At 43.1% G+C, this 18,308-nt stretch overlaps 1 protein-coding gene across 2 annotated transcripts in view; it reads left to right on the forward strand.

Moving 5' to 3' along the window:
• Positions 1-3,602: 3,602 nt before the first annotated feature.
• LPAR1 (lysophosphatidic acid receptor 1) overlaps positions 3,603-18,308 on the forward strand; it is an 80,139-nt gene continuing 65,433 nt past the window's right edge. Inside the window, exon 1 of one of the 2 annotated variants that reach the window (XM_044427658.1) lies at positions 3,603-3,628. The gene's annotated coding sequence lies outside the window, so the exon portion shown is untranslated. Of the gene's footprint in view, positions 3,629-4,178; positions 4,329-18,308 lie in introns of those variants that run through there. The other variant, XM_044427657.1, reaches the window with a different exon arrangement.

Below are 18,308 nucleotides of genomic sequence, written 5' to 3' on the forward strand. Positions count from 1 at the left end.
TCTTCCAGTGTAACTGTGATCTGTTTAGAAGTGTTGCCTTCCACTTTTATTTACCAGCTTGCTATGTTGTGCAAACCTGGGAAACTGTAGTCAATCTTAACTATGGCTTATGGAAACAATAGTTTAAGAAATTGGCTTGTTTCAACAAAGCACGATTTAAAAAAATTACAACAACTAAAACCTATTTCATCTTTTCTCCTTTTTAATCAAAAGTTTCCTTTGCAAACTATTCACAAACAATATATAGTGAGGTCTGTATTCTTACTAAGCTGATAAATCCCAGCTCTTTTTCTTTCTTCAAGAGAACTGCGTATGTTTTGATGTCTGAAAAAGAAATAGGAAATGAAAGAGGCTGTAGTGAAACAATAAACCAATATGCATTCTTGTAGACTATGGAATGAGAGACTGTAGTTATTTTAGAACACAATAATTCATAGGGTATTCTTAGAAAGCAGAAGGAAGTTATAGGGCAAACATAGCCAGAGTACTTTGGGTATGTATTTGAGAGTCAAGGATAAAAAGTAGAAACCAGTGAGCTTCATCCATACACTACAGAAACAGATAGAAATCCATTTTTGTGACCCAGTTGTATTTTATTCCTGGAACATTTAGATTAGGCGTCAGCAGCTAGAGCTGCGGGGCCACAACTGGCACCTAGGGATGCCAGCTGTATCCCTGGTCCTGGTTTAAAGAAAGATATAGAATCATAGATTTGGAAGAGGTCAGACATAATTAATTGACATAATTTATAACTTAGTGGATCCTTGTTGTTTGTTGTGTAAAGAAAAGTATTTATTTATTTATTAAAACATTTCTATGCTGCCCCATTCGCCGAAGCCTCAGGGCGGCTCACAACATAAGATAAAATACAAAAATAACAATATAAAATAAATAACAATATAAAAGAAGTCACCCTGGCCAGATAAATAAGCAAATACTGTTAACAATTAAAATGACGCTTAAATAAAAAGGTCTTCGCCTGGCGCTGAAAAACAAATAACGACGGCGCCAGGTGGACCTCTCTGGGGAGCGCATTCCATAGATTGGGTGCCACCACAGAGAAAGCCCTCCTCCGAGTACATACCCTCCTAATTTCTTTCACGGAGGGTTCCCGGAGAAGGGCCTCTCCCGCAGATCTCAAGGGGCGGCCGGGCATATATGGATGTAAGCGCTCCTTCGGGTAACCAGGACCCAAGCCGTTTAGGGCTTTATAGGTCATCACCAACACCTTGAATTGGGCCCGGACTTCAATGGGAAGCCAGTGAAGCTGACGGAGAACTGGAGTCATGTGAACATAACGCCCAGTCCCTGTCAGCAGCCCGGCAGCTCTATTTTGAACCAATTGAAGTATCCGGACCGTCTTCAAGGGTAGCCCCACGTAAAGCGTGTTACAGAAGTCCAGTCGGGAAGTCACCAGCACGTGTGTCACCGTCGCCAGGCAGTCGTACTCCAGGTAGGGGCGCAGCTGATGAACCAGCCAAAGCTGAAGGAAAGTGCTCCTTGCCACCGCTGTCACCTGAGCTTCCAATGAAAGCTCCGGGTCGAGGAGTACTCCTAAGCTGCGGACCTTGTCCCTAAGAGGGAGTGCAACCCCATTCAGGACAAGGTCAAATCCACCCTCTCCGCAGCCCGATCCGCCAACCAACAGGACCTCCATCTTGTCTGGATTGAGCTTCAGTTTATTGGCCCTCATCCAGCCCATTACCTCGGCCAGCATCCAATATCATAGCTAGCATCCAAAAAGCTGGTTTAGGTGTACCCAAGGGCTTATGAGTGCCTGGTGTTTGTTTGCTTTCTTTTTTACTCCAAGGCATATTACATTTTATTTGCTGTGCAGCATAGAGGGGGCAGGAGGTGAGGAGTGCAATCAAAAACCACAAATCCAAAATCCTAGTGACTTCATTGTATCATTAGTTATCTTCTGGTCAGTGAGAGGTATTCACAATGTGAGAAGTCAATCTAGCGTATGGTGACTCCATCTCACAATTCAATTGTTGGCATAAATTCAATACTAAGGGCATAGCAGCATGGGAATCTCCATGCAAGTCCTATTCATGTGTTCTGCAGTAGAGCAAATTAAATGTTTGAGGCAGCAGAGCATGGCAACCTACTCCTCACTTGTTTCCGTCTTCCTCTACTTGTGGAGACCAACCTTGTGGAGCGCCTTCTACATCTGTGTAGGATCTCCACGCCATGCTGGAAGATGAGTGTCCAAAATCAAATGGAAAACCTCTGCTGATATAGCAGGGCCTTATCTTCAGAAAGTCACACTCCGTGGGTAAATGGCAGCAGAATCACAGGACCAATGAGCAGGCTTACATGCTCCCGCTCCTCACATTTAGTCTGCTCAGATGTAGAATTCCTGTGTAAGGCAACATGCACACAATGATCAGGTGGCTGAAGCAGCTTTCTTAGAAGGACAGGTTACATCTGGAGCTAGTTTGGGGAGGGGAGTGAATAAGGGGAAGGGGGCCATGATAGAACATTTATGCATGGCATAGAGAGTTGTTTCTTCCTTCACAATACTAGAACCTGGCTCATCCCATGAAGCTGAATAGTGGAGGGTCCAGGACAAAAAAAGGAACAAAACCTGTTCAAGAAGCAAACCTGCTTCCTCAAGATGTGGTGATGGCCACCAATTTAGATGGCTAATGGATTAGATAAATTCATGGAAGATAAGGCTATTCATAGCTGCAAGTCATGAAAGCAATATTCTGTCTGTGGTGATTAAAGGAAGCATGAGTTGCTTTCATTGTCTGGTTTGTGGATTTTCTACAGGCACCTGGTTGCCCTTGTGGAACTGCTTCAGCTTCCGTCTCGCACTGTCTCACACACTGACAATAGACATTCAGTGTGAAACTATCAGTGAGATATAAGTTCTGGTGGTGCTGATGAGAACACTGAGCACATGTCCTGTGTAAAAGGGGGAGGGGGATACAAAATCTTCCATGTGAAAGCCAGAGGTGGATTTTTGATTGCAAAAGTAGACGTTCTGGAGGAGGGGGCATAAGGAGGAAAGCAGAAATATCCAAGGAGAACCTGTGCTCCTTAATTTCCTCTAACTTTTTCATTGCTTTTCTCAGAAAACAAAAGGGGATCTGCCTGCATACACAGCAGGGCACCACTTTCTGTGGAGAGAGGCAAGGCAAGCTTCAAACTTCCCAGAGCCGCTTTTGAGCATCATGCAAGTAACAGTGCAAGACAGGCAATGACCACATTCAATTTTGGAGGAGCTCTGGGTGGGCACATCCTAGCGGTGGAGGATGCCAGTAACAAAAAGGAGCAGGGCCAATGAAGTTGCAAAGACAAGGAGGCAAATTCATATGCCTTCGTACTTCACAGTAACCAGAGAAACAAACTCTTGAAGAATGGGTTACAAGTGTGGGGTGCAGGAGCGCTTTATTTTCCCGGATCTGCAGGGAGAGGTGGCTCCAGTGGGTAGCAGACGCTCGCCTTCCCCTCCCCCCAAATTCGTTTGCTTTCGCAGTGATGGCATTAAAGCCCCGCGCATCGTGGCTCGAATCTTTGCTCCCACATAATGGTCTCGCCACCCTTCCGATGCCCTGAACGCGTTCTTCTTGCGCCCGCTGGTGCCTAGGGTCAGCTAGGGTGACGGAAGGCAAAAAGGGTGAGCTGCGGGGCGGGTGGCACAGCCTTGCAGAGCGAGCCCGCGCGCGGGGAGGCTGGCGCAAGCCCAGGAGCCGCGGCCGGCGGGCGGGCGGGCATGCGAGAGGGAGAGAGAGGGAGGCCGCCAGGCAGGTGAGCCAAGGCGCCAACGCCGCAGGGAGAAGGAGGCGCCCCCGCTCGCGGGCCCGCCTGTGGGCGGGAAGGGCTGCAAGCCGAAGGTGGCCACCCGCCAGGTGGGGCGGAGGAGGGCGCTCGAGGCAAGCACCCCACCCACAAGGCGAGGGCGCCCGCCCAGCGGCGGTGCCCCACAGCCCGTCCTTGCTCCTGCTGCGTGTTCCTTCTTGCTTTGTTCGACTGAGCACAGCTGCGGCAGCTTCACCTTCTTGCAGCCTCTCAGGAAAACCGCGCTCCCCCCCCCACAGCTTTGCCCCCCCCCCCAGCAGCGCGGGGCAGAGGATGATGTTGCGTGCGCCGCCGCCGCCGCCGCCCCTCTGCGGCTGCCCCGCAGCAAAGTGAGCGAGTGGAGGGAGCCCGCCAACTTGGGAAGAGGCACCAGCAGGCGGCTAGCTGGAAGAGGCGGCGGCGGCGGCGGCGAAGAGGGCGGGAAGACCCTTTTGGGTCAGTCTGGCTGGCTGCGGGAGACGAGAGACTCTGTGCGGGTAGCGGCAGCGGCAGCCTGGGGGGGACTTCGCCTGGCCCAGGTAAATGGCTGCGGGGGGGGGGCTGGGAGAGGGGCATTTCTCCTGAAGGGCAGCTGGCCCCTTTCCCTTTCTCTTTTGAATTCGGTTTCTGTCATACGCGACTCCCGGCCAATTTGTTCCGTAAGCAAGCGGGCGAGATTGCTTTTCCAGGCATCAGTCCGTAGCAAAAATTCCAACTTTCTTTCCTTCAGAAACTTTCTTCTAAAACAGTTAAACGCGATCTCCCTCTCATTTTCCATACGGTACTGGTTGCAGTGCATGGATTTTTCTATTCCTCATGATTACCAAAGGGTGGTTCTGCCTTTTTCTTTTCAAGATATTTCTCTCTCTTTTAATTTGCTGCTTGTGCATTGTCTTAATGGGCTGAAAAGACTGCAGAAAGGAAAATTATCCCCCTCCTGTAGCGCTCTTCCCTCAGCCTTTCCTCCGTGCAGACACGTCTCTGGCTTTTAAATTAGTGGGATTTGTGGTATTCGCTTGCCTCCTTCTCCTAGTGATGTTAATGGAAATTAAACGTAGAGCGGCTCTCGTTGGCGATGCTTTTGTGTTTGGTTGCAGTTTTTAGTTTTACTAAAGTTGCTTTTCGAGTGGATTTACCTAAAACTTCTTGCAAGCAGTAAACAGGCTTGTTCCGCCATCTATGAAATCATTGTGGTAGAATAGTAAGTATATTCGTTTGACAAACTGCAGTTTGGATTCTTAACTTCCAAATGGCTTAAAGTGTATGCCCCCCTCCCCCAATACACACACATTTGAAGCCATATGGCATTTTGATGTTTAAAGGACGAAGGCACCCTACCCTAGACCTACTGTTTCCATCCTAAACGGAGGTGCTGGATGCGTGGAAGGCTCCACTCCTCCAAGATTAACCCTTTAACTGTCACCTTCCTTGGGTAGCCGTTCCTTAGAAAGCGTGTGTAATACTGTTTAGAGGGGATTATAACTCCCTTAACACGGTTTAACCCTTGTACTTATACTTTCAGTTGGCTTGGTTGGAAAGTTGTTAGAATGGTTGATTCCCAGGTCCTTTTGCAGTGCATGGCTCCGGGTTGATTCTGTTCTGTCTTAGCAACTGTGATGGTACAAAGAATGGTTCTGGTCCTAATCAGGCTTGCAGCCCTGTCCTAACCGAGTTTACTTAGCAGTAAATTGCCTTGTGGTCAGTGGAATATACTCCTAAGTGAATGCACATAGGTTTCTAGTGCAATCCTGTGCTTGGAAGTAAGTCCACGTTGAGATCAATGGGGCTTACTCTGCAATAAGAAGGTAGAAAATTGTAGTCTGCCAGTGTAATGCATGTTGAGACAGAAAATAGCCCTGCAGTCCCTACAGCATGGTTGGCCAAGGAACACTGGGACGTGTGGCGGTTTTTCCTGTTTAAATACGCATAGGATTGCATCTTAAGTTCATCAGACAATTGGATCTTAAAGCATTCTTTTTTCATATCCAGTGAAAAGTGGGACCCTACCGCGTCTGTTTAGGGGACAAAGCTTTTTTGCTGGCATAATTGTCTCAGCAGTGAGCCCTGCATAAAGTAGATGGTGCACATTTATTTAATTAATACGAATACGTCACAAGTTCTAGACTGACTTAAGCCTTTCATACATTCTTTCCTCCCATTCCTCTCTCCCATTGTATCACTCACACACGTGCTTGCTCAACAGAGGGGAAAAAACAGGCTATGCCAACGTCTTTTAGAGAAACGTTTGAAATGCAGTGGCCAAGGTAGAGAAGTGGTGAGCAGCTTAGTGAAAGAAAGTGTATACCAAAGTACACAAATGTTAAAGCATCTAGAGCAGTGTGATGTCCACTTTCATGTGCTAAAGGCCATTCATTTGGAGATGCTAAGCAACAATAGTCTTAGCATTGGGTAAAAGGGGGAATGAAAATAAAATAGGGAAAATTATAGAACTAAAGTGGACCAGGTGGTAACTTAATTTGTATTTGTACTAGTGCATTGCATTACATTTCAATGGGATTTCCACCTTTACATTTCTGTCCATTAAAGACATGAGACTTTTATTTTTAAAAGATGCCTCTAACATTTGTCACTCCTACTATTTACATTTGCAATTGCTTAGTTAGAAAAAGTCTCAGAAGTTGCATTTTATGTCAATATGTGTTAATTTAAAACAACTTGTTGCTTGGTATTAGTGATTCCAGACTTTTCTGAAGCCTTCAGCACTGTTGCTTTCAGGGACATGATCACTCTAGCTCTCTATAGCTCACAATCACTCTTCCACAGCCTGGGTTCCTCTAGATGTTTTTGAGTACAACTGCCAATATCCCAGGCCTTTGACCATGTTGATTGGGACTGATGGGAGTTGTAGTTCACACTTCTGGAAGGTCCGTATTGGAAAAGGCTACTTTTGTTCTAGTTTGGTTAAGAGACAGAAAGAAGGTAATGATGCTCATCTGCACATTTCCCTTTCCATGATCTGTCCTAGGTAGCTCTAAAATGTTTCATCTTGTCCACACACCATATGGCTGTGTTAGAGCTTTCTTGGTGAGTTTGCACAAAGGTCTGGTTGGAATCTTGATGCTGATGGGATACAACTTTCTCTCTTTTCTATGTGACTTGGATCCTTCAATACCAGTGTTTCTGGCCATGGTGACATTTTGAGAACAAGCAAGCTAACAGGAGGTGGACTAGAATTAAACTGAAATAATTATGGCTGGCAGATGTATTTTTCAGATGCCTGTGTAATTAGGCAATGGCAATTGCAATGTATGCCTTTGTAATCTCAGGGCTAGATTTCTATAACCTCCTTATTTAGGTTGCCCTTGATAACTGCTTAGCTTGTGTAGAATGTGCCAGCTCACCTTTGCACAGCAGGAAAGAAGGTATATGCTTGTGCTCCACTTACCTGCTGTGGTTCTCCATTTTCTTTTGGACACAACCCAAGGAACTGATTTTGAACCACAAAGTCTTTGGTGGCTTGGTGCTATCCTCCGACTTTTTTTTCATAATGACTTTAAGGATCAGCCAGGAATGTCTCCTGGCTGAATTACAGATGCACCAGGTTTAAACAAGTGTATCTGGCCATTGTGGGTGGTTTCCCCTCAGTTGTGCATATGCAAAACTCCAGCCTGCCTGTACCTCCCTCTTGTGCATAGATAGTGCCATTTTAGCTGCATGGGGACCCACACTCCCTTCTGAACTTCAGAAACAGAAGCAGTGTGAAAATTCATCTGGAGGTTTGGTCTGTTTTGTCAACAGTATACAGATGACATGCAACTCTATCTTTAGTCCTAGGGAACAAAAAAGCAGCTCCACAATAGAAGTTGCGAATACATATCTAGAGACAGTTTTGGGATGGATGAAGGAAGACAAGCTAATCCTGGCAAGACATCCATCCTGAGAGTTGGACAACCCAATGATCTGGATGAATTTGCAGAGCCTGTCTTTGGTGGAGTTGCACTTCCCCTGAAGAGTCACAATACACCATCTTGTATGTGTCAGTTCTGCACTGTTGATGAAGACACAGGTGACATCAGTGGCCAGGAAACGTCATATCAGTTTTAGCTGGGTCACCTGCAGCCTTAACTGGAAAGTATGGGCTTTCCTACAGTGACCTCTTGTCTGTTTTCAACCAGTAATGTACTCTATGTGGGTCTGCATTTAAAAAATACTTCAGTTGGGGCAGAATGAAGTTTTCTGGGCCCCATTTAAAGTATTCATACTGGCCTTTAAAGCTGCAATCCTGTTGGGACCAGGATCCAAAGGGCCACTGGCCACTGAGCATTATTATCAGTGACCTAGCTCAAGGTTTTTTAAATCAGCAACTGATTTGCTGTCAGCAGGAGATATTATGTTGATGGGTAATATCAACAGGGCATTTTCATTAGTGTCCCTGTAGCTATGGATTTTTCTTCTTAGAAAATTGTAATCCAATTTTTGGAAAGTTTTAAGAGAACTCTTTAAAACATTTGTATTTTAGACTGTTGCTTGTTTTATGCATTGTTGTGATAATGTTATTTATGCTCAATTTCATGTAGATGTAATGTGGTTTAATTGGGTTGTGTGGTTCTAATTTGAAGGTGTGTTATCATGGCTTGAGGAGGAGAATCTTAGGAAATTGTGTGCCTCACTTTGCGAGGGCGGTTATGCCATGGGACATGGAATATAAATAAAGCAAGGAAGGCCTTGGGGGCAGCCATTAAAAAGGTCCCATCAAATGTAGTTTAGCTGTAAGCAGGATGCAGAGGAATGACTGTTCTGAAGATCTTAAAACTCTAGGCAGGTTTCTTTTGGAGAAAATTGTCCTTCAGATAACTTGATTCCAAGCTACAAGCATGTGAATGTTTAGACAGAAAAAACCTTCCACAATTCCCAGCATTCATTGACTTATTTCCATTCCCAAGCACATAGAGGATTCTGGGAGTTGTCGGACATTTTCCTGTCTAAATGTGTATATGATTGCTTCCATAAGGCTTTAAAGGCCATGACCATCATCTTGACTTAGCCTGGAAATCAACCAGCAGTGAGTTAAGCTGTTGTGTATAAAGGTGTTACATATTCCCAATAACTGGGCCCAGTCAGCAGTCTGTCCACAGAATCTGCATCAGTTGAAGCTTCAAGCAAGTAAGTGTTTTTTTCCCTTCAATGGAAATAATTGAATGAATGAATAGAATCATTAATAACTTTTTAAAAATGGCAAATATAGTCTAATGAATTGTGGTAGGCCTTTTCTTGCAGTAACAAGATAAATAAGATATTGGAGAAAATGTAGTTTGGGACTGGATTTGATTTAATCAAGCTTTGGGTGCTGCTGACCCTCAAAATTATTTGAAAATTTAAACAATCCTATTTTTAGAAACAATTTATTGGTGCCAAAACGTTTTTGCTGCACTGTGTCTTTTCCTATGAAATGACTCATTTTTTCAGGTTAGGGAATCTAGTTCCAGTTTGGCAATGGGAATTGCCAGCTCTCTTCTGTACTGATATTGTTGTAGGCCCACATTCTTACATTGCTATCTTACAGGAAATTTTTACATGTAACTAGTTTTAGCACTTGGAGTTTGGTTTGGGAATCCATGTCATGGATATTTATACAACTATGGAGGTGTAATTTTGGCTCATCATATCTATCTTTGTAAGTCCTGCAAGAGTCTTTGAATATTCTTGCCTTGCTATTTGAAAAAAGTACCGTACTTGGATGGGCTGTTTCAAATCCAGGGCATACTTTACTGAGTAGTAAATCATCATGGATTCTAGCTTTAATATATGTGTTCCTTCTACCGAATTTGACTTGTCTTTGATTGCTACCTCAGCTTTCTCAAAGCTTATCAATAGTAGTTTTTAATTTTCAAGATAAACCTAGCCCATGCCCTATACTGTTAACAGCAATTTTGTTGTTCTTCAGCCATGTGTTCACTGACTTCCACATACTTATTAAAAACATACTTTCCTGTTTAGTCCGGTGATCAAAGTGGTTTAATCCTTCTTGAAATCACTATGTGAAGATAACCTTAGTTTTTTGTTAAATACTTCCTATGCTTTGCAAAACAATGGTTTATCCAGTGGTTTTCTAACTTAAGACCCAGTCATTTTGCTTTAAGTAGGACTGTCATTAGATACAACCTAATACATCAATAGATACTTTAAAAAATAGCAACAAGGAATTTTACAGCTGAAATGGAATGAAACACAACATCTGTCTGGGATTGATTACCAGTATTCTTCAAATAATCCAGTGAACCCACAGTACTGTCAAAAAAGTATGCTAATTGTTTTTGATAACCTTAAGAAGCATATAAGAACAAATACTTGACTCAGATCAAAATGCACTCACTTTCTGTAAAGCTAATCGCCAACTAGTAGCCAATTCTCCTTCTAGGGACTTATTTCTAAAATAAGCATTCAATTTGGTCATGCCAACCAGGGCTTAAGTGGAAACTCCCCTCAATTGTATGGAAAAATCTGGAAGCTACATCCGTCACACCATTCATAACATAACACCATTGTGCCTCACTCTGTAATCCACTGGATATTTCAGGTACAACATTTTCAGCGTTCTAGATCACTGGCTATAATGGCTGGGGCCTATGGGAACTGAAGTCCAAAACAACTAGCAAAGACCAAGTGCATGGTTACATCAAATATGCATGTGAGATGGAGTCCAGTACCATGATGGTCATCTGTTCTGCAGTGTTTGAAAAGAGAATGGCATTGACTCCAACATGTTCAATGGTTGAGATGACTGAAGAAGAGAGGTGAGCATGCAGATGGGTGACTCAACTGGAGCACTTCTGTGCAAATGCTCTCAAGAGGTGATTGAATAGATCACAGTGTCATCGCCATCTTGATATGTCACAAACGTGATGGGAAGTTAACCAGTTACATTTGGCCATCATGGAACCATTTAACTTGGGTATAGCTTAAGGACTGCTTCCTTGTATATAATGATGCTTGGGTGTTCTGCTCAGCAGTTGAAACTCTCTTGATTATTCCTGGCCTTTGACAGATAGGAAAAGCCACCATTGAAATAAGTATAATTACAATATTGAACTAGACAGTTAGACAGCATTCTTAGGGATGTGTACTCAGAAATAACTGTGCATAGGATTGCCTCCATGGTGGTGATATTAGGCAGGGTAGTGTGCTCGACATCTGTGATTAGTGTAACTATACTGTCTTTAGTTTGGAGTGTTAGTCTTTATTCTCATAACTGTGTGCACATGCTTAGATAAATATTTTAAATCAATGGAATAGAGTGAAGCTAAAGGATGAACTCAGTACCCATTTAGTTGCAAGATCTTAATGTTGCTAGATTTTTGCAGGAGCTTCTTTAGAGCATATACTTCACATAGTTGTATTGGGGTTTCCCAATGTATGCTTGTGAGTATATTTAAGAACAGGTAATCACAGAAGGATATCATTGTGGATGGCTTATTCCTTCATTTTTATTTTCTAACTCTTATATAAGAAAAATGTCACAAAATGTATTATATCAAATTAAGCTATCTAAAATATGGAAAGTTGTCGCACTGTAGGATGTGGTTTGGCTGACTGACTTGAGCTAGCTTTAGTAACTTCTTTGCCTATGACGTTGTTAGTTTTATGAAATTTTATACATCTGGGATTTGGTTTTGTTCTCATGCTATGCCTTGCTCGCCTCTACATTAGATGATGTGGACCTTATATGCTAAAATTCTTACCTAAGTATAGATCTGCAAGGTTGCTTCAAGTTCAGTGATTGACCGAGCCTTCTCCTGCATCTCAAGGAGCCTTAGCCGAGCACAATATTAACCATGATTGTGAAAAAAGGAAAAGAAAGCAAAAGTTTTTGTTTGTTTGTTTTTTGTTTTTAAAGAACTGCTGCTCTTTCTGTTTACATTTCTAAAGACTTAGGTTTTGCTTTTCTTGGTTTATCTTTATGGTATGGCTGTGTTAAAAGAAGTGGAAGGATTGCCAGTTCATTTGCAGTTTCAACACTATGTGAAAACAAACATATGTGAGCATTGGAAATAGGTCATAGCCTTTAACAATAACAAAATGAAGATACAGTAAAGTATGGAAACCATCTGCTGTGTTATTTGCCATTACTCCTTTATCCATATCTTAAATGGGATAGGTTGTTTAAAAAAAGGATAGCTCTTAAGGACAAATTCTTGACCTTTGTTTGACTGAAGAAATGTGCTGAGTTACCACAGATCAGCCTCCCCCAACTCAGTGGCCTTCAGATGTATCAAACTACAATTCCCAGCATTCACAAACCAACATGGCTGGCTGAGGAATGAATGCTTAGCATTGTAGTCCAACACATCTGGAGAGCACCAGGATGAGGGAGGCTGCCATAGATTTTATGGAATATATTTAATCCTACAGTTGTTCTATTTTTAAGCCAGAGCACAGTAATAATAAAATAGCATGGTGATTAATACCCCAATCCTAGGCATGATTATTTGGAAGCGAGTCTTGCTGAATTCAGTGGAGTTTTTCCCCTAAGTACATCGCTAGGAAATGAACCATTAGACCTCTGCCACATATTCACTAGTTGGTCTTGAGCAACCACTGTCTCTTAACCTCAGCTCACCCTCTGTAATATGTAGAGGATAATAATAGTGGCTTAAATTACATGACTGTAGTAAGAATTACTGGTATGTGAAATACTTGAGTGTTCAGGGAAAATTATTAAGTAAGACTTATGTTTGTGTGAAGAGAAAGGGGAGCTAGCTAGGCAAGAGACTGCTTAACTTTTCTCTCTTCTTCCAATTACATTATTTCATTTCATGTATCGCATTTCTATACTGGGAATTTACAAAGATGAAACATAAGCATACATTATAAAAACCATATATGTACAAACATGTAAACATAACAACGTAGAGACACACATATCTAAAGCAATTTTAAGCATAAAGGCCTGATTGAAACATCACATGCTACCAAATGCATGAAAAAAGAAGGCACCAGGAAAAGCACAGTATTGGTATAAAATGGGCCTTTTGAGGAGAACACTCCATAATTCAGGAGGCCACTACTGAGAAAGCCCCGTCATTCATTGCTATGTTCTGGTCCTCCAGCGGAAGAGGCACCTGGAGGAGGTCCTTAAATTATTAGTGTAATTTACCCCAATGTTCATGCCAGGCGAGGTCCTTCTTCAGGTATTGCAGTCCAAAGCTGTGTAAAAACCAGCACTATCAAAAATTAGTACCTTAATTTGGTCTTGGAAGAATACAGACCACCAGTGCAAGTGAGCCAGAATTGATATTATATGTTCACATCTTCTGGTCACTGTTAACAATCTCGCTGCCACATTTTGCACAAGCTGCTGCTTCTCAACTGTTCAAAGGAAGTCCCATGTAGAGGACATTGCAGTAACTTAGCATGAAGCTTGCTAGAGTGCAGGCAACTAAACCTAGACTATTCTTGTCCAAATAGGGCTGAAGCTGGGTGGCCAGTTGAAGGCACGGAGCATCAGTTAACAAAGATGGCTCCAGTAGAATCCTCAAGCTGCAAACTCACCCTTATAGGGGAAGTGCATCTCCATCCAGAAGAGCTTGAACACTCTCCATCTGGTTAGAAGAACCACCCAGTAACAGCATCTCGGTCTCGGCTGGATTGTGTTTTGGGTTCACTAGCCCTCCTCTAGTCCATTATCAAAGCCAGGCACCAGTCTAGCACATCCACAGCTGATGAAGATGAAAAGGAGAAATAGTGCTGCATGTCATCAGTATACTGATATGAATGAACTCCAAGTCTCCAGATGACAGCACTCCACAATTGAAGGATTGGGAAGGTTGTTTTATAGTTGTAAGGGAAATGGCTTTGAATGGAAAACTGTTGCTTTGATGTGGTAATAGAATACTAATGCAGGATGTGAGCGCCAGTTTGGTTCCTTAGCCTGAGGTAATGTTTTACTGCCTTAACCTTTGTACTAGAGTATTTCTAACTTTGCTTAGTAGTATCACACCTAATTACTATGCTATAAAAGATTCTGTATGGTGGGTTGATAACAATTTACAGTTAGAAACAGTATATGGCTCAACAATAAAACATTGAATCTCAATTCCACTAAGAGTCAGCAGTTACCTTCCTAACAGTTTAACAAATCTTGGTACTTCAGTTGATCACTGCTATTTTAGAGTTTTCATTTCAGATAATCTCACTGCAGTCTGTTTTTCATCTCTTTCCATTCTGCTCCTAGTAAAATGAATCATGCAGGGATCAAGAAGGTGTTTGGATTTCAAACTGAAGATCATTCTGTAAACACAAACAAAGTTTTGCCAAGTGATACCAAGACTATGTTATTTCACCTTAGTTCCCAAAGCTCAGCAAAAAGTTACAGTATTATCCTATCCCCATAAAGTAGCCAATCATGGCGTGATTAAAATGGGAAGGTGACTTCTCTGATGGGATGGAAGGCACATCTGCCTGATAGGCTTCTGGTCCTCGCACAGAAAGGTTTGTGACCATTTTAAATCCAGAGATGCATTGCATTTATTTTCTGGTTTTCTGGATTATTTGTAGTAGATCAGCAAGGATTTCTGACTTTTAAATATTTAAAAATAGCAGCAACAAAATAACTCCTGGCTTAACCAGGAGCGGATTTTATGTAGAAGGACTGTGAGCTCTATTCAGCTCTGCATCTCCATACAAATTCCTGGATCAGAATACTTTGATTGTAAGTTTTTTACCAGTCACTCATTGCTGGTTCTAGTAAAAAACTAAATTGATTCTCCAAGCCTGCAGTCTGCTCTACACAGTTATACGAAGTCCTAAGAGTCAGTTACTATAAAAACACAAATAAAGGTGATATGAGGGCCTCATGTACATCATACATAAATGTGTGTAACCAAAACCTGGCAGCTTAGGGTATTTGTTAGTGGTATTTTTTGTTGTTTTCAGGAAGAGGTGCCTCAGGAAGTTTGTTTGGTGTAAGTAAGCAATAATAAATATTTTACTTTGCATATTTTAATCTATTGCACTTGTATCCCATTTTTCTCACATCATAGAACTCAAGGTACTACACTCAGTTCACAAGTAGTATCCCCTCTGAGCAGATCGCCCACCTGCTTAGTTTCAGCAAGGTGGCAGCTTCATTTGCTTCCAGTCCATTCTCCCTAGGAGCATTTATCTGTACATTGCCTCTGTGCCTACAGACTTCTCCCTCGAAACTGCTTTCCCCTAGAGCAGTGATGGCGAACCTTTTAGAAACCGAGTGCCCAAACTGCAACCCAAAACCCACGTATTTACCTCAAAGTGCCAACACTTCAATAAAACCTGAATACTGAGGTTTTTGTTTAGAAAAAACAACTCACAGCCAGTCCAAGCAAATCAATCAATCTGTCTCTCTCCCCTTGGCAGCACACTGACTGGCCATGCGAAAGCTCGAATAAGTCGTGGCCAATGAGTTGTGGCTCGTGACATCACCTGACTGCTCCTTTCGGAGCATGTACATGGCCCCTATGTGCACTATTATCCAATGCTCGGCTGCTGAGGCGATGCCGGGGCGACTTGGCTTGCATGCCGACAGAGAGGGCTCTGCGTGTCCACTGCAGCACCCATGCCATAGGTTCTCCACCACTGCCCTAGAGGGTTCCAAACACATGGGACGTGCAACAATGTGGTAGGTAAGGAAAGGGTTAAGCATCAGGCTGAAGGCAGTTCAGCAGTTTCTGAAAGGGCAGTTTCTTAGATATAAGCCCCTTGCTGCCAGCTCCCTCTGGGTGGTGGAGGGGATTCACCGTAAAGAAGGAGCTGACATTGAGGAATATGGTGCTCCCTTCATCTGGAATTGTCAGACAACCAGGGATCATGGGTCTGAAATGCAAACTGGCAGCATCAGGAAGTGGCATCAGTTGAGAGAAGGAGGTCCGGGCCTTTGCCAGAGAGTACTGTTGTGGAGTTACTATAACTACCAATGGCAATATCACATTCCTGTTCCTGTTCTTTACCTTTGACCCGGATGCAGTAACAGTGCTTCATGACTCCTCCGACTAACAGCTTGCAGTGTCGTCCTTTCTGTACATGAAACATGGTGTCAGAAGTGACTTGCATCTGGACAGAGCCTCTTGTTTGGAGTACAGCAGCCCTGGGACACAGCACTGATTTGTGAGTTACGGTTTGAGACCGTTCATTGTGCGTTTTCTGCTACTGGAGGGCTGTGAGGCCTACCGACCGCATGGCTGCCATGAATTGCATACCTCCCCCAGAAAGGATGAAAATCAGTGGGGATTGCAGTAGCAACTGGGAAACTTTCAGAGCTGAATTTGAGGATTATTCCCTGGCTACAGGGCTGAATGCGAAACCTGCGGCAGTGCAGGCAGCCACTCTGAGAAGAGTCATGGGCAGTGAATGTAGGCATGTGTATAAGCACAATCTGAACCTCTCAGCAGAGCAGCAAGAGAATGTTACAGCCATTCTGGATGCACTAGAAGCTTATTTCAAACCTGCTAAAAATGTCATTTATGAAAGATATGTGCTTGGATGCTGCAAACAAGAGGAGGGAGAATCTCTTGACAGCTTTGTTACTTGCTTACGAGAAAAAGCAGCTACTTGTGAATGTGGCACCCTCAAAGATGAATTAATAAGGGACGAAATTGTTCTTGGTATATATCTAGTGAGAGCACACGCAGGCATCTTCTGAGAGAGCGCGACTTAACGCTAAACACAGCTATTGAAGCGTGTCGTACAGCAGAGCTTACTGACAGACATCTGAAAGTGATGGAACAGGACAGACAGAGTGACAGCATAAACGTTGCAATGCAGCGACGGCACATAAGCAAACCGCAAGGACAGCAACACACGCTTAGAGCAAATACTGCCAACTCTACAGCATGCAAATATTGTGGGACTGTGCATGAAATAATTAAAGAGCAGTGTCCAGCATATGGGAAGTCTTGTAGGTCTTGTGGAAGAGCAAATCATTTCGCTAAAGTTTGTTTGTCAAGTAAAAAACAAGTGTCATCTGGGAAATTTCATGCTATGGAGGATGCACCTGCATATGAGGAGGAGCCTCGCACTGCTGAAATGATACACAGCAGTGAATTAATCGGTGCTCTGCAATCCAGAGGAAAGAAATGGTTTGTCACTTTTCGGCAAGGGGCAGCATAGAAATGCTATAATAATAATAATAATAATAATAATAATAATAATAATAATAATAAATAATAAGCCTCAATCCTGCCAGCTCGATTCGGGAGCAACATGTGATGTGATGTGCTTAAGAGACAAAATGACATTAGCACCGGAAGTATCTCTACTGCCAAGTGACACCAAACTAAAATTATACTCAGGCGAAATTATGAAATCTCTTGGACTGTTCAGGACAGAATGTGTCGTACATGGACTGACACACAAGCTAGAGTTTGAAATTGTGGAAGCTTCCCAAAAGCCACTGTTATCTGGCTCAGCCTGCGAGCGTCTGGGGCTGATGCATTTCTCCATCCCTGCAGAGCTCAATGCGATGGACAATCAATTTAAACGGCCCTTGACAAAACAACTGTTATTACAGGAATTTGGTGATGTTTTTACAGGGCCTGTTGAATCTGTTCCAGGGGAAGTTCATTTTGACCTTGATGTGAGTGTCCTTCCAGTCCAGTGTGCACCATGCAATGTGCCAGTGGCCTTGAAGCAGGCAGTTAAGGCACAGCTTGACCGGTATGAGGCTGATGGTCATATCGCACCAGTTACCGAACCAACTGATTGGATTAGCAACATGGTGATTGTAAAGAAGCCTGATAAGCTAAGGATATGTATAGATCCCAAATGTTTGAACCTGGCCCTGAAACGATCTCGTTACATAATGCCAACTCTTGAGGATGTTTTGTACAAGCTGCCTAAAGCACGTCTGTTCACACTTGTTGATGCCCAGGACGCATTTTTACAGTGTAAGTTGGATACTGCAAGTAGCTACATGACAACCTTCTGGACTCCCTGGGGCAGGAAAAGGTGGCTCAAACTGCCTTTTGGAGTCTCAGTTGCACCAGAGGTGTATCAACGTAAACAACATGAACTATTGGGCGGACTTAAAGGTATTGAACCAATAGCTGATGATATACTTGTAGTTGGCTGTGGTGATACAGATGGAGAAGCAGAGCAAGATCATGATCGCAAACTGCTGGACTTGATGAATCGTTGTAGGCAAGTGAAACTGAGACTTGGCATGAAAAAACTGCAGTTCAAGGTCAAAGAGGTCCACTTTCATGGTCATATCCTTTCAGTGGAGGGTTTGAAGGCTGACCCAGAAAAAATCAGGGCCATACTGGATATGCCGCAGCTGGAAAATGTGAAATCTCTGCAGCGCTTCATAGGATTTGTTACCTATTTGGCAAAATTCCTACCGTGTCTTTCGGAGGTTTGTGAGCCTTTGAGAAGACTTCTGGACAAGGATGCAGTTTGGCATTGGCTTCCTAAGCATGATAAGGCAGTGCAGGAAATCAAACGTTTGGTCACGGATACACCTGTCCTTAAATACTATGACGTTACAAAACCGGTAACTATTCAAAGTGATGCAAGCAGATGGACAGCCT

This window comes from Varanus komodoensis, unplaced genomic scaffold (assembly GCF_004798865.1).
Source record: "Varanus komodoensis strain SLA01 unplaced genomic scaffold, ASM479886v1 scaffold19, whole genome shotgun sequence".
NCBI classification, from domain to species: Eukaryota; Metazoa; Chordata; class Lepidosauria; order Squamata; family Varanidae; genus Varanus; species Varanus komodoensis.